General features: G+C 39.1%; 1 long non-coding RNA gene across 1 annotated transcript; it reads left to right on the forward strand.

Moving 5' to 3' along the window:
* The first annotated feature begins 1074 nt into the window (after positions 1-1074).
* Positions 1075-15860, forward strand: LOC122706896. The gene is made up of 3 exons (XR_006344499.1): positions 1075-1116; positions 14739-14820; positions 15316-15860. It is a non-coding gene; the product is annotated as an uncharacterized LOC122706896 (long non-coding RNA).
* The last annotated feature ends 1799 nt before the right edge of the window (positions 15861-17659 follow it).

Here is a 17659-nt window from a genome sequence, read left to right on the forward strand (position 1 = left end):
TTGGAGCCTACCTCCGGCTCTCCTGCTTCTCAGGCCCATGGATTATAGCTATCTCATTGGCTGTCATCAGTCTCCAGTTTGCTGGGTCACCCTGCAGATCTTGGAACCTGTTGTACTCCATAATCGTGTGAGCCAATTCCTGATAATAGACCTCTTTATACATACATATAAATCTCTTGATAGATACAGAGATACAGGATACATATAATAGGTTCATATGATTAGATAGATGGAGATGGAGATATCTCCTATTGATTCTGTATCTCTGGTGAACTCTGCTAGGTCCCAGAATTTGCAAATGTTCAGCTTTACTAGATACTGTCAATTTCCCAAAGTGCTTAGTCTAATTATACTCCTACCACAATGCATGGGCGATCTACTCACTTTGCATACTCATCCACTTGTCTTTAATTTAATTTCAGACATTCTGGCTTATGGATAATTTGATCTCATTGCAGCTTTTAATTTGCATTTCTTTGATGACTAAGAAAGTTGGACAGCTTTTCATGTGTTTATTGATATTTTGAATATCCTTTCTTTGAAGTAACTTTTAAGACTTTTGCCCCTTTTTCTATTGGATTGTCTGCCTTTTCTTTGTTACTTGTAGGAATTCATTATTTGTTCAGGATATGGGTCCTTAGTCAGACATCTATATTGCAAACATTTCTTACAACTCTGTGGCTTCATTTTTAGTTTCTTAATTCTATCTTTTGAGGAACAGATGTTCTTAATCTTAGTGTGGTCCAATTTGTCAACGTTTCCAACTACAGTTTGCATTTTTGGTGCCCTACTTTCTTTTCTTTGCCTATCCCAAGGTCATAAAGATATCATCCAATGTTTTCTTTAATTTTGTATCCATCTGGAATTAACTTTTGTGTATGCTATGAGATAAGGTAGGAGTATTGTTGTTGTTTAGTTGCTAAGTCACATCTGACTCTTTTGTTACCCCACGGACTGTGGCCCAGCAGGCTCCTCTGTCCATGAATTTTCCAGGCAAGAATACTGGAGTGGGTTGCCATTTCCTTCTACAGGAGATCTTCTCAACCCAGGGATCAAACCCGCATCTCCTGCAATGCAGGCTGTGTCTTTACCACTGAGCCACCAGGGAAGTCCAAGGTAGGAATAGAGATTTATAATTTTCTATGGATAGTCAACTGATCCAATACCATTTAATAAAAGGGTAATTTTCTCCTTGTATTGCCACATCACCTTTGTACATAAGATGACAGTATATAAGTGTACCTCCGATCTTGTACCAACATCGCTTTCTCAACTATTCTAATGTTGATTAGGTTTATGTACTTGGTAGCATACATTTTCTACCCTTTTAGGAATACTTTTAAATTACCTTGGGTATTCCTGGCCCTTTTTACTTTAATACAATTGCGATTCATTTTATAATTTGGGGGGAATTCTGTGGAATATTTAGACCAAATCTGTGTCTTACTTTATGGTTCTTTATCTGTGAACATGATGTTTTTTCTGATTTATTTAAATCTTCTCTAATTTTTCTCAATAATGTAGCTGACCCTTGAACGGTATGAGGGTTAAGTGTGCAAACCCTCCTGACAATCACAAACTGATATATAACTTTAAAATTTTCCCCCCATAGTCATGGTTCCCCATCTGCAGATTTAGCCAAATGTGGTGGTGTAAGACTGTAGTTTGTACTGAAAAATAATCTGTGTCTCAGTGGACTGCACAGCTGAAACCAATGTTATTTAAACATCAACTGTATTTTATAATTCTCAGTGAATAAATGTTGGAAAACTTTACAGGAATCATTCATAATAAATATTGATGTTTTTATGCTATTAAAGCAATATTTTTAAAAATTTCATTGTGTAACTGTGGCATGTGTAGAAATATATTTGATATCTGGATATTGGTCTCATACAGTTTTTTGTAGATTTTTTCAAATAGACGTAGCCATAACAACTGCCAGATCAGTTTTAAACTTTTCTTTCTAATTCATAAATTCATATTCTTCTATATCTTTTTCTTGACACATTTCACTAGGTTCAGTTCAGTTCAGTCACTCAGTCAGTCATGTCCAACTCTTTGCAACCCCATGAACCGCAGCACGCCAGGCCTCCCTGTCCATCACCAACTCCCGGAGTCTACCCAAACCCATGTCCATCAAGTTGGTGATGCCATCCAACCATCTCATCTATCTCAATCTCCTCCTGCCCTCAATCTTTCCAGCATCAGGGTCTTTTCAAATGAGTCAGCTCTTCACATCAGGAGGCCAAAGTATTGGAGTTTCAGCTTCAAAATCAGTCCTTCCAATGAACACCCAGGACTGATCTCCCTTAGGATGGACTGGTTGGATCTCCTTGCAGTCCAAGGGACTCTCAAGAGTCTTCTCCAACACCACAGTTCAAAAGCATCAATTCTTCGGCGCTCCATTTTTTTCATAGTCCAACTCTCACATCCATACATGACCACTGGAAAAACCATAGCTTTGACTAAACAGACCTTTGTTGGCAAAGTAATGTCTCTGCTTTTTAATGTGCCGTCTAGGTTGGTCATAACTTTTCTTCTAAGGAGTAAGCGTCTTTTAATTTTATGGCTGCAGTCACCATCTGCAGTGATTTTGGAGCCCAGAAAAATAAAGTCAGCCACAGTTTCCACTGTTTCCCCATCTATTTGCCATGAAGTGATGGGACCGGATGCCATGACCCCCCAATTCAATATTTAATGCAAGGGGAAACACAGTGTCTTGTCTCATTCCTGATCTTGAGCAGAAGGCCCTCAATAATTTACCACTGCATCATTTTCTGGGACTTCCACAACAAAGCACCAAAAACTGGGTAACTTGGAACACCAGAATCGATTAACTCGTAGTTCTGGAGGCTGGAACACTGAACTGAGGTGTTAGCATGTTCCCTCTGAAATTCTCCATAGAATCCTCCCTGCATCTTGCTGGTGTTGAGCTTGGTGTTGGTGGTGGCTGGCCACTATGATGTCCCTTGGCCTGCAACTCATCACTCCAGTCTCTGCCCATGTCATCACATAGTGTTCACTCTGTGTGTCTGTGCCCAGATTTCCCTCTTCTTATAAGGACATTAATCATATTGGATTAGGCCCTACATTAGTGTTCTCATTTTCATTTTGTTACTTCTGCAAAGACCTTATTTACAAATAATGTCACATTTGCAAGTTGGATAGTGGTTAGGATTTCAACGTATTTTTTCATGGACAGAATTCAACTCACAACAACCGTTAATGAAAATGTTATCTGTTATTGTTGCTTTTTGTTTCATTGTGTTTCCTTTTTTTAATACATGTATATCATCCTTTACACAAGAAGAAAATTCCCTTCTATTCCTACTAAGATAAGATTTTTTAAAAAATAGCAAATCGGTATGGGATTATATCTTTGTTTAGCATTTATTAAGCTGGTATTGTTTTCTCCTTTATTTCTAATATTTTGAAGTACACTGACTTTTTATTATTTTTTTAGTTTATTTATTTTTAATTGGAAGATAGTTGCTTTATAATATTTTGTGCTGGTTTCTGCCGTGCATTAACATGATTAGCCAAAGGCATTCATATTACTCTATTGTTAAAGTAACCCTATGCCTAAAACAAAGGCCCATAGTACGATCAAACCTGTATGAAGTTACAGTCTTGTCCAGCATCAAGTTTACTAATGGTTATAGAAGATGTGAAGCAAGAGCTATGATATACAGTGCAGCAATGTCTGGAGGCCCTGACTCCTTCCACTCAGTCCCCTGAGCACTCTTCTCCTGTGTAGCATGAATTCTAGCTTCACAGTGATGAATAGGGACAAGTCAGCACAGGAAAATAGCTGTGTATCACTCAGCTTTTGTATCCTGCAACTTGGGTGGCCTCATTCTAGCTATGTGACTAACTTACATTGTTCAGTGAAGATGCAGCCTATCAACTGCAGATTTATTTATAATAAACATGAAAAAAAAATAAAATAAAATAAACATGATACGCAAACCAAGTGTACATGCGTGTTCAGTTGCTTCAGTTGTGTCTGACTCTTTGCAACCCTATGGACTGTAGCCCATCAGGCTCCTCTGTCCATGAGATTCTCCAGGTGAGGATGCTGGCGTGGGTTGCCCTGCCCTCTTCATACAAACCAGGTCTATCATGCTAAAAATGCCCCTAGATCAGTAATCAGGACGGGCTGTATTACCCTCTGCTGAATCTTTATTCATCTTATGGCTGGTGAGTTTCATCAGCTCTTAGAGTTTTAGAATTAAAACTGCTTCACAAGTAGAAGTGTGTGTGTCTATAAAGACACACCATTAGCATATTCCTTCATACTTTCTAGTCCAGAAAAGTGACCTAATCTTAGTTATTATTATTTTTTTAAATATTGTTGAATTTTTTTTCACTGAATATTTCCTTTAGAATTTTTAACAAAGGATTCTCCTGTAAAGTTGTATGCCTTTGGTTTTTTTTTTTCCATTTATTTTTATTAGTTGGAGGCTAATTACTTTACAATATTGTAGTGGGTTTTGTCATACATTGACATGAATCAGCCATGGATTTACATGTATACTTTTGGCATATATCTTTTGTCAACTTCACAAAGTAAGTCAGAAATTATTCCTCATTTCAGAATATGTGTAAGCTTTCTGTTATTTTCTCCCCAAATCATTAGAAAAAATTGCTGGTGAAGCCATGTAGTTTTGTGTTTTCTTCATCAGGAAAATTTCATTTTCGTAACTTTTAAAATGAAAACACAAAATAAAAACAGAAAAAATCACATTTGTGAACTTTAATAAAGTTAAGCTTTCTTAACCTTATTGAAGTTAAGAAAAAGAATATTGCCAGCACCCCAAAAGAAATTTTTTCTGCTGCATTCCAGTTTCTATCCATCAAAGGGTAATATCATCTTGACTTCTAACATCATAGACAGTTTTGCATATTTTGAATTTTGTATAAATGTGATTGAATAGTGAACTCTCATTTTGTCTGGTAATTTTGGTCAGTTTTATATTTATAATATTCATCTATATCTTTTGGCACGCAGTTGTAGTTCATTGATTCTCTTTCTGTTGTTCAGTAGCTACATCATATCTGACTCTTTGTGACCCCATGAACTGCAGCACTCCAGGCCTCCCTGTCTTTCACTATATTCTGGAGTTTGCTCAAACTCATGTCCATTGAGTCAGTGATGCCATCCAACAATCTCATTTTCTGTCATCCCCTTCTCCTACCCTTAATCTTTGCCAGCATCAGGGTGTTTTCCAATGAGTCCGCTTTTCATATCAGGTGGCCAAAGTACTGGAACTTCAATTCCAGCATCAGTCCTTCCAATGAATATTCAGGTTGATTTCATTTAGGATTGACTGGTTTGATCTCCTTGCAGTCCAAGGGACTCTCAAGAGTCTTCTCCAGCACCATGGTTCAAAAACATCAATTCTTTGGCACTCAGACTTCTTTATGGTCCAACTCTTACTTCTATACATGACAAATGGAAAAACAGTAGCTTTGACTATACAGACCTTTTGTCAGCAAACTGATATCTCTGCTTTTTAATATGCTGTCTAGGTTTGTCATAGCTTTTCTGCCAAGGAGCAAGTATCTTAATTTTGTGGCTACAGTCACTGTCCACAGGGATTTGGGGGCCCAAGAAAATAAAATCTGTCACTGTTTCCACTTTTCCCTATCATTTGCCATGAAGTGATGGGACTGGATGCCATGATCTTCGTTTTTTGAGTGTTGAGTTTTAAGCCTGCTTTTTCATTCTCCCCTTTCACCTTCATCAACAGGCTCTTTAGTTCCTCTTTACTTTCTGCCATTAAAGTGGTATCATCTATATATATAAGGTTGTTGATATTTATTTACTGAGCATAGCCCTGCCCCCCATAGCAAGACTCAGTTCTTCCCGCAGACAGTCTCTCCCATCAGGAAGCTTGCACAAGCCTCTTATCCTCATCCATCAGACGGTAGACAGAAGAAGCAAGAACTACAATCCCACAGACTCCAGAACAAAAACCACAGTCACAGAAAGCTAGCCAAAATAATCACATGGACCACAGCCTTGTGTAACTCAATGAAGCCATGAGCTATGCTGTGCAGAGCCACCTGGATAGGCCATGGTGGAGACTTTTGACAAAACTTGGTTCACTTGTGAGGGGAATGGCAAACCACTCCACTGTTCTAGCCTTGAGAACTCCATGAACAGTGTGATTTCTTGACTGTGTAGTAATTCATCAAAAGACTGTACCAAATATTCTTCTAATGCTAATTGGGCAGAAGGGGGTGTCAAAGGATGAGATGGTTAGATAACATCATGGACTCAATGGCATTAATTTGAGCAAACTCTGGGAGATAGTGAAGGACAGCGAAGTTTGGCATGCTGCAGTCCAAGGGGTCTCAAAGAGTTGGACGTGACTTAGCGACAGAACAACAGCAAACAGTATTTTCCAGTTTGGAGCAATTAAAAGTGATACTTCTGTGAACATTTTTATAACTGATCTTTCAGCGGATGGGTTTATGTCTATCAAATATGGTTACTCCATCTCCTTTATCGCTTTTGTTGGAAACATTTTTGATGGTATTAGTTACCAGTTTCTCTGCTAACTAATGAGGTTTAGAACTTTTTCATCAATTTATTAACTATTTAAATATCCTCTTTCATGAAGCACCTGTTCAGAGGTTATTGGTTTTTTTTTTTTTTTGCCCATTTTTAGTGAATAGATCTATTTTTCCTATTTACTTGAAGGAATTTCGTATTTATTCTGGATATTGATCCTTTGTTCCTCTCTATGGATTCCTTTTCACTCTCTGAAGACCTATTTTGACAAATAAAATTTACTGGCCTTCATATAGTTCAATTGATATGTTTTTCAATTATGTGTAGTATTTTTTATGTCTAGCATTTTCTGTCTAAATCTAGTATTTTTGATGTTTAAAATAATCTACTGGTCTACTTTTTTGTTTTGTGTCTTACCTTTTTAATTGATATACAAGTTACATATGGTAAAAGTATTAAATGTTTACCATATGTACATATTACATATTAAATGGAATACCTATTAAATGGAAACTCTAAAAGAGGAACCAGCTCCATTCTGTTGATATAAAATAAATATAAATCAATAACCCTATATCCACTGAAGAAATAATTCATTTTCTGGATAAAAGATAACTATTCCCTGTCATTCATTTATAGTTGAAATATATTTCATTGGATATAGAATTCTGGTTAATAGTTCTTTCTTAAAATACTTTAAAAACATGGTGCTATAGAGTAGGACCTTGTTTTTTATCCACTATATATGTAATAGTTTTTATCTGCTAATCCCAGACTCTCCATCCATACCTCCCCATGCTCCCTTGGCAACAAGTCTCTTCTCTGTGTTTGTGAGTCTGTTTCTGTTTTGTAGTTAAGTTCATTTGTGTCAAATTTTACATTCCACATATACATGTATCATATGGTATTTATCTTTCTTTCTTAGATTTAGTTTGCTTGGTATGATAATCTCTAGGTCCATCCATGTTGCTGTAAATGGCAATATTTCATCCTTTTTTATGACTGAGTAGTATTCCACTGTATATATGTACATCTTCTTAATCCATTCATCTGTCTCATCTGAACATATTTTTAATACTTGCTTTGAAGACTTATCAGATAATGCCAACACCTCATTATCATCTGCTTATTGTCCTTTCTAATGGAGGTTTTTTGGTGTGATTCTTCATGTTCTGAATAGTTTTGGATTTTATCCTATAAACTTTGAAATGTTTTGTGAGACCTTGGGTCTTGTTTAAATCCTTTGAAGAAAGAAGATATGTATGTTTTTGCTTTCTATAGGCTGTGGTTTCAATGGCAGGTCAGTTTTGCAAGCCTTTTGGTGCTATTCAAATTTGTCCTGGAACTGTGCTGCCCAGTGGTCATCAAGGATCTGGGCATAGATCAACTGGCTATCTCACTTCTGAGGGTTGGTGTGCTGATTGGGATCAGATCCATGAGTGTGCAGGTTAGAAGTGAATATAAGAAGTCATAAAAAGATTGATGGGTTCACTTTACCAAGCTCATCTCTCTGCTGCCTCTCCAGTACTTTTTCTGGTCCCTACAGTTCCCCTTTTCAGTTCCTCGGCCAGAACTGCTCAGTTCTATGATTGTTCCTTGATTCCACATACAAGGCCCATATAATGGATAATGGAGAGAAAAACAACAACCCTGCCCTCTTAGAAGGGTAGGGACAACACATGCTAGGGGAAGATTCCCTCCTACAGAGATTTAGCTCTTGCAATTCTCCATTGCTGTGTCTGTTTGCTGCTGCTACCTCCGTTTCACAGTTACCTGGGGGCTAGGGTGCAAGAACCAGAAAGTTAGAGAGAGAAAATGGGGGGTTTCTCTTGCTTTTCATGCATTTCTGTTTTCTGATCTTTGAGCCCGGCTGGAGGGTTATGCTGGGCTCTCTGTGTGCACTACAGTGCTCAAGCCAGATTTTCAAAGTGCATCCATTTCAGACTGGGAATATCCAAGGAAAAATGGTAAACTCACTGCCAGTTTATTGGTATTTTGAATTCTGGAGATTTCCTTTGATCTGCCTGCTGTTGTTTACTTTTCAGAGTTCTCAGAATGCTGCCTCTTCCTTCTGTTCAGGTTTTATAATTGGTGTTCAGTGAGATGGGAAGATGAGCCTGTGTTTACTCCATCTTGCCTGGAACTGGATCTAGAAAATTACTTTCACACCTACTCTTAAGTTAAGGTTATCAACATAATTTATGTAGGCAATACTTGGCTAATTTTACAAATATATTGTTTCTTAGTTCAATTGCTTTCCCTCTATGTTTGCTACTTTTATGAATATACATCATTAGTACTGATAGTTATTTTAGTGAGTATCTGTATGTGGTAAGATCCTGTTGTTAAGTATACATCTCTGTTTTCCTACCAAATTTTGAATTTTTTGATCAAAATAACACAAATACAGAAAAAAGCTTGGAGAAAATGTACCACTTAAAGAGTTTTATAAGATGAATGTCCTTTTAATCACACCCATAAGTCAGATAGAACTTGGCAGCAACCCCAGAAGCCTCAAACCTCTTCCTCAAAGTGAGCACTGCCTTCCCGTAACAAGAATAACTACTGCTCTAGATTTTATGGAAATTCTTTTATTACTTTTAATTGTAGTTTTATTACCTAGTTGAGGAGCCCTAGTTGAGTATACTAAACACTATAGTATAGCTTAGCCTGATTCTCAAAAATATGTCTGTTACCCCTCTGTATCTTTTTAACATTGAACATCTTCTGTTGACAAAACCAATTCTGGGCAGCTAAGATTTTGCTGATTGCATTTCTATGCTTTAATTTCACATTTTATTTGTCCTCTAGATTTCCTGCAAAGTGATAAATGAGTATAAACAATCTGACTCAGATTTTACTTCAGGAGGAAGATTACATCATAGATACTGTGGAGTTCATTTTCAAGGGGCATATTGTGGTCTAGTTATCTACTTTATTGTGGTTGACAGCCATAGATTCTTGGTGGGAAGTGCTTAGATTTTGAATGTGTTGCAAGATGGAGATGCTCTAATTCTATTGTTCATTCTTTGTTTAAGTATATTTCCATTTCTGTCCTTTGGTTTCCTAGGCAGTAAATATGTTTAAGTCTTTCCTTTTTTAAATGAGTTTGCAAAATAAAGAACTGATTTCCTTCATATTCTACAGAGTTAGTTAATTAGGTAAGAGAGAAAGAAATGGAAAGAGATGGAGAGGTTGAGAGAGAGAGAGCATGCAGACCTCCAAGATTAGGTAGCATAATTCACCAAGGGTTCCAGCTACAAGAAGTGTGAATTCTGTCTCCCTGTATGTGCTGAAAACAAGCTTTTGAAAGGCTGTTCCTCACTCCTATAAGACCCTATCCTGGGAGACATTGAAATTCTCAGACAACCTTTGTCTTGAGGTCTCCCAGTGGGCTTGCGGAACCTTCCTGAGTAGTAGTCTAGGACTCCGCCACCCAACTTTCTTCCCTTCTCTCTGCACCTGGGATCAAATTTACACTGCAGTTTGATAGTTCTCCCAGACTCCTCTTTCACTATACATTTTCCCTCACTTGTCCATTTCTTCCAATGAAAGCATTGCACATTTTATTCTGCCTCAGCATCTGCTTCTTGGAGGACCTAGATGATTTGCATCTCTTCGGTTTGTCTCCATCTATCTATGACATAACCTTACTGATGCTCCAATTGCCCTATCTTTGCTAAGTGGGAGATTCTCCAACTTGACCCCCAAGTCTCTTTAAAACAACCCTTCTAGTCTTTGATAATGCCCATGGTCCCTGTTACAACAAGATATTCTAAACTCACATGCTCATCTTGTCCTCTTCCTGTCCCAGAAATCAAATCATTCATTTCAGCCATTTCTCTATGAAGCTCTCGTGTCATTTAGTTGGAAATATTATTTTTAGACTTACTCAATGAACGTTATTTAGTGTATATATCTATCGTCTATCTTTCCTTATCATCTATTGTCTATCTCTCTATCTATCATCTGTCTGTATATATCATCTATCTTCTCTTTACCTAACAACTATCTACCATCAATCTATCATCCACCTATCTATCTGTCTATATACCTGTCATCTACTTATCTATATCTATCAATCAAACTGATCACATGGACACAACTTTGTCTAACTCAATGAAACTATGAGCCATACCGTGTAGGGCCACCCAAGATGGATGGGTCACGGTGGAAAGTTCTGACAAAACGTGGTCCACTAGAGAAGGGAATGGCAAACACTTCAGTATTCTTGCCTTGAGAAGCCCATGAAGAGTATGAAAAGGCAAAAAGATATGATACTGAAAGATGAACTCCCCAGGTTGGTAGGTGCCCAAGAGACTACTGGAGAAGGATAAAAAAATAACTCCAGAAAGAACAAAAAGACAGAGCCAAAGTGAAAACAACGCCCAGTTGTGGATGTGACTGGTGATGGAAGTAAAGTCTGGTGCTGTAAAAAACAATATTGCATAGGAATCTGAAATTTTCAGTCCGTGAATCAAGGTAAATCAGAAGTGGTCAAACAGGAGATGGCAAGCGTGAACATCGATGTTTTAGGAATCAGTGAACTAAAATGGACTGGAACGGGCAAATTTAATTCAGATGACCATTGTATCAACTACTGTGGGCAAGAATCCCTTAGAAGGAATGGAATAGCCCTTACAGTCAACAAAAGAATCTGAAATGCAGTATTTGGGTGCAATCTCAAAAAAGACAGAATGATCTCTGTTCATTTCCAAGGTAAATCATTCAGTATCACAGTAAACCAAGTCTATGCCCCAACTAGTAATGTTGAAGAACCTGAAGTTGAATGATTCTATGAAGACCTACAAGACCTTCTAGAACTAATACCCCCAAAAGATGTCCTTTTCATTATAGGAGACTGAAATGTAAAATTAGGAAGTCAGGAGATACCTGGAGTAACAGGCAAGTTTGGCCTTGGAGTACAAAATGAAGCAGGGCAAAGGCTTAACAGAGTTTTGCTAAGAGAATGCACTGGTCATAGCATACACCCACTTTCTACAACACAAGAGAAGACTCTACACATGGACATCACCAGATGGTCAATACTAAAATCAGATTGATTATATTCTTTGCAGCCAAAGATGGAGAAGATCTATATGGTGAGGAAAAACAACAGTGGGAGCTGACTGTGGCTCAAGTCGTGAACTCCTTATTGCCAAATTCAGACTTAAATTGATGAAAGTAGGGAAAACCACTATACCATTTAGGTATGACCTAAATTAAATCCCTTATGATTATACAGTGGAAGTGAGAAATAGATTCAAGGGATTAGATCTGATAGACAGAGTGCCTGAAGAACTATGGGCGGAGATTCGTGACATTATGCAGGAGGCAGGGATTAAGACCATCCCCAAGAAAAAAAAATGCAAAAAGGCAAAATGGTTCTCTGAGGCGGCCTTACAAATAGCTGAGAAAAGAAGAGATGCTGAAGGCAAAGGAGAAAAAGAAAGATATACCCATTTGAATGCAGAGTTCCATAGAAAAGCAAGCAGAGATAAGAAAGCCTTCCTCAGTGATCAATGCAAAGAAATAAAGGAAAACAATAGAGTGGGAAAGACTAGAGATCTCTTCAAGAAAATTAGAAATATCAAGGGAACATTTCATGCAAAGATGGGCTCAATAAAGGACAGAAATGGTATGGACCTAACAGAAGCAGAAGATATTAAGAAGAGGTGGCAAGAATACATAGAAGAATTATACAAAAAAGATCATCATGACTCAGATAATCATGATGGTGTGATCACTAACCTAGAGTCAGACATCCTGGAGTGCAAAGTCAAGTGGGCCTTAGGAAGCATCACTAGGAACAAAGTTAGTGAAGGTGATGGAATTCCAGTTGAGGTATTTCAAATCCTAAAAGATGATGCTGTGAAAGTGCTGCACTCAATTTGCCAGCAAATTTGGAAAACTCAGCAGTGGCCACAGGACTGGAAAAGGTCAGTATTCATTCCAATCCCAAAGAAAGGCAATGCCAAAGAATGTTCAAACTACCACGCAATTGCACGCATCTCACACGCTAGTAACCCATTCCAGTATTCTTGCCTGCAGAATCCCAGGGACAGAGGAGCCTGGTGGGCTGCCGTCTATGGGGTCGCACAGAGTCGGACAGGACTGAAGCAACTTAGCAGCAGCAGCAGCACACGCTAGTAAGTTAATGCTCAAAATTCTCCAAACCAGGCTTCAACAGTACATGAACTGTGAAATTCCAGATGTTCATGCTGGACTTAGAAAAGGCAGAGGAACCAGAGATCAAACTGCCAACACCCATTGGATCATTGAAAAAGCAAGAGAATACCAGAAAAACATCTACTTCTGCTTTATTGATTACACCAAAGCCTTTGACTGTGTAGATCACAACAAATTGTGGAAAATTCTTCAAGAGATGGGAATACCAGACCACCTGACCTGCCTCCTAAGAGATCTGTGTGCAGGTTAAGAAGTGACAGTTAGAACAAGACATGGAACAACAGACTGGTTCCAAATTGGGAAAGGAGTATATCAAGGCTGTATATTGTCACCCTGCTTATTTAGCTTATATGCAGAGTACATCATGCAAAATGCCAGGCTGGATGAAGCACAAGCTGGAATCAAGATTGCTGGGAGAAATATCAATAACCTCAGAAATGCAGATGACACCACCCTTATGGCAGAAAGTGAAGAGGATCTAAAGAGCCTCGTGATGAGGGTGAAGGAGGAGAGTGAAAAATCTGGCTTAAAACTAAACATTCAAAAAAAGATCATTGCATCTGGTCCCATATCTTCATTGCAAATATATGGGGAAACAAAGGAAACAGTGAGAGACTTTATTTTTTTTGGACTCCAAAATACTGCAGATGGTGACTGCAGCTATGAAATTAAAAGACACTTGCTCCTTGGAAGAAAAGCTATGATCAACATAGACAGCATATTGAAAAGTAGAGACATTACTTTGCCGGCAAAGCTCTGTCTAGTCAAAGCTATGGTTTTTCCAGTAGTCATGTATGGATGTGAGTGTTGGGTTATAAAGAAACTGAGCACCAAAGAATTGATGCTTTTGAACTATGGTGTTGGGGAAGACTCTTGAGAGTCCCTTGGACAGCAAGGAGATCCAACCGGTCCATCCTGAAGGAAATCAGTCCTGAATATTCATTGGAAGGACTGATGCTGAAGCTGAAGCTCCAATAGTTTGGCCACCTGATGCGAAGACTGACTCCTTGGAAAAGACCCTGATGTTGGGAAAGATTGAAGGCAGGAGGAGAAGGGGACGACAGAGGATAAGGTGGTTGGATGGCATCACTGACTCAATGGACACGAGTTTGAGCAAGCTCCAGGAGTTGATGATGGACAGGGAAGCCTGGTGTGCTATAGTCTGTGAGGTCGCAAAGAGTCGGACACGATTGAGTGACTGAACTGAACTGAACTAATCTATATCTATGATAAAATGCCTCGAGTTTAAACATTCCACATTGTAAGGTGTTTACTTAAGATTTTTTGTCTTACATTTGCAGCTCCTAGGAAACCTAGTTCACAGAAGCACTAGGGATAATAAAATTAGAAAGAATACATAGGTACTCAATAAGAGTATTCAGAGGATACCAACACTGTCACCATCACTCCTACTACAAACATTTTTAAATTGCTTTTTTGTGTTTTTTTCATATTCTCTTCCCTTCAATAAAGTTCTACCGGATATACATTGTCAAAGCCTATAGCTATTACATTCTGTACTTTCTCCTTTGAATCTCATACTTAATCTTAGTTCTGCATATGAAATAATAACACACACCCCCAATATTTATGCCAGTATCTCTCCAGTAATATTTAATATCTAAAGATCATTCTTCAGTCCATTCCTAAGAAAGGACTCATGGAAGAATATTCTATAATTTTTGCATATTGATGGCAAATTTTTTCTTTTATATTTGAGAGTCAGTTTGCCTCGATATATAATTGTTGGCTCAAAATTTTTAAATATTTATGTATTTGTTGACTGCTCCTTGCAGCATATGGGATCTTAGTTCCCTAGCTAGGAATTAAACCTGCATCCCCTGCATTGGAAGTGCAGAGTCTTAAGGGACCACCAGAGAAGTCCTTCAAATTTTCTTAAATTTGCATATCTTTACATATATTACTCCTTTTCTTCTCACACAAGATGCTAATCTTAAAAGTTCTGATGATAATATAATTTTCTTTCTGTTTTATGTCAACTTTTATCTATCTTCTTTTTTCCTAGGTACCCAAAGGATATTTCCTTCTTCTTAAAATCCAATGCTTTAGCCTATGCCTTATTGGTTGTTCTGAGTTGGCTTTCCCAGGTAGGTAGCATATCTTCACATTTTGTTTTTCAATCCTGTTTTTTAAATAGATTTAAAGTACAATCCTTAGTGTTTGTTTTAGTCCCATGTTTTGGTTTTTCTTCTTTGGTCTTCATGTTTGGTTTTTGTGGTGGTGGTCATTTATAATCTCACTTTCACTCAAATCCTTTTTTTTTTTTTTTTTTACTCAAATCCTTTATATATCTTCCTTTTAAAATGTTAAATTATCCCTTTCCTTTCCCATTTCTCCTAAGACATAACCTGCTATATTTATTTGTGTCATGTTTATTTATAAGATGTGGTTTCAAAAATATTGTCCCTTGAATTTATGCTCTTTCATCTCTTGTATCATTTTCTTAATGATTTATTTTTAAATGTTAAGATATAGAATTTGTCTGTTTGTATATTTTTAATCTTTTTATCAAAATGTCTTTCTGGTAACCTTTTGATATATTTTTTACATATTAACTGTCTGACTTATCCTTTCCCTTTCAGTGTGTGGACATGAAATCAACATGAAATCAACAGGGGAAAGTTAGAAAGTTTATGAATATCACAGCCCTCAAGTACTGTGGTGACTTTTAACATGTTTACTTGACAAGGCCAAACTGTTTCCTAGAATTCCCTTCGTTGATTTTCCTGTTATAATAAGGAGAATCTTGGGGGAGACTGGGAAGGTGAGGGTGAAACAAGAACCAATTTGGAGCTCCTATGTGTTGTTCCTGATATGATGACTCACTTCAGTTTGTGTGAAGCAGAGGCTGGGTCCCACTTTCCCCTGGACCCTCTCTCAGCTTCAACTCCAGCTCATGACAAAGGGCCTTGGCTTCTGCAGGACGCCCACACTGCCAGTTTCAAAGGCAACAAGCTCTGCATGGATTTCAGTCCATTTGACAAAGTTCCAGCTGGTTCTTTTTCTTCCCCACTGCACATGCCTCCTTCCTTCCTGACTGCCTGCCCCACAAATCTCAGACTGATGTGCAAGGATGTCAGATTTACACAGTCCTAACCCTTGATCCGGAGAAGGCAATGGCAACCCACTCCAGTACTCTTGCCTGGAAAATCCCATGGACGGAGGAGCCTAGTAGGCTGCAGTCCATGGGGTCGCTGCCAGTCGGACACGACTGAGCGACTTCACTTTCACTTTTTACTTTCACGCATTGGAGAAGGAAATAGCAACCCACTCCAGTGTTCTTGCCTGGAGAATCCCAGGGACGGGGGAGCCTGGTGGGCTGTCATCTATGGGGTCGCACAGAGTCAGACATGACTGAAGTGATTTAGCAGCAGTAGCAGCAGCAACCCTTGATCAAACACACACACACACACACACACACACCCCCTAGTGGTTCAGCTTCTCTGAATCTCAACTGCTGGTACAAGTAACCTCTTTGGTGGTTTTTGACAAATGTTAGAAAATAGAGCACATGCTTTCTGACAGATTCTAACTGTTCTGCTCCACCATCTACATATGGACTCATTTTCCTTTGCCTCCATTGTCCCTATCCAGCTCAATTTTGACTCTTTTCTTGGAAGTTTCCTCTCAGTGATGTTCTATCCTGGAAGGGAGGTTTGCTCGTTTTTCCTCAGAGTTTGTAGGACCTAGTCTGCACTGGCCCCTTTCAGTCAATTCAGTTGTTCAGTCATGTCCGACTCTTTGTGACCCCATGAACCGCAGCACACCAGGCCTTCCTGTCCATCACCAACTCCCAGAGTTCACCCACACCCATGTCCATTGAGTTGATGATGCCATCCAACCATCTCATCCTCTGTCGTCCCCTTCTCCTCCTGCCCTCAGTCTTTCCCAGCATCAGGGTCTTTTCCAATGAGTCAGCTCTTTGCATCAGGTGGCCCCTTCAGACCTTATTGATTTTCACTTTCTCTCATTTGCTTTAAGAGTGAGAAAATCCCTTCCAATTCAGCTGATTTCAAAGGTTGGGCCACTGGAATTTCTATAAAGTAACCATTAGTAAGGCTTGCCACATGCTTTGAAGGGGCCCACTGCTAAACGAAGATGGCAGACTCTGTTCCAAAAAAAAATAAAACCTTTGTTTTATTTCCCTTTCTTCTACACAAGAATACTTGTAGAGGAGAGAGACCCTCCCAGGTACCTGGGGGTCCCTCCATGGTTCACTTCATGGGGTGCACAAGCCCAATGCCAGTACCACCTGTGCCAAGTCCCCATCAAGGTGGAGAGTGGCTGCAGTCTTGGGGCAGATGTGGATAAGCAGACTCCTGAGAATCCTTGCTGGGGAGGCAGGGAGGTGGTGGGAAGTGGGACCACACGTGAGCTTGAGACAGGCTGGAACCTGGGACTTGGTATCCTTGGCTTCAGTGCTTGCACCTGGACAAACATCTCCCTTAGCAACAAAATACAAAGAAACTATAAGGGACTAAAAATAACTGCATGCATGTGCAGATGGGACAAAGTATGGACAGTAAGATACAAAAAAACCAAAAAGCCCAACTGCCACTTCTGAAGAGCCCAGAGCAAAACCAGGATGTCAGGAGCAAAAGCAGGGCACTGCCCATGCCCCAGGCACGCAGTGCCACCTAAGGGCTGGGCAAACGCCCTCAGCCATCCCTCTGGCCTGATACTTGGACACACCTGTTACCCTCACCCTGTGTAAGGAACCAGCTTGCCCCACCTTAGGGAGCAAACAAGGGAAGCTGTTAGATGTTTTCATTCCCCTCCTGCTGCAGTGGGAGCCCCAATAAAGCCTTGCCTGAATTTCTTATCTGGTCTCTTATCAATTTGTATTGGTTGGAGAAGGCCAAGAACTCTAGTCGGTATCAAGTGGGGTCTCTAAGCCCCCAGGGCATGCTCTATCATCCCAGGATA

The sequence above is a fragment of the Cervus elaphus genome, chromosome 13 (assembly GCF_910594005.1).
Source record: "Cervus elaphus chromosome 13, mCerEla1.1, whole genome shotgun sequence".
NCBI classification, from domain to species: domain Eukaryota; kingdom Metazoa; phylum Chordata; class Mammalia; order Artiodactyla; family Cervidae; genus Cervus; species Cervus elaphus.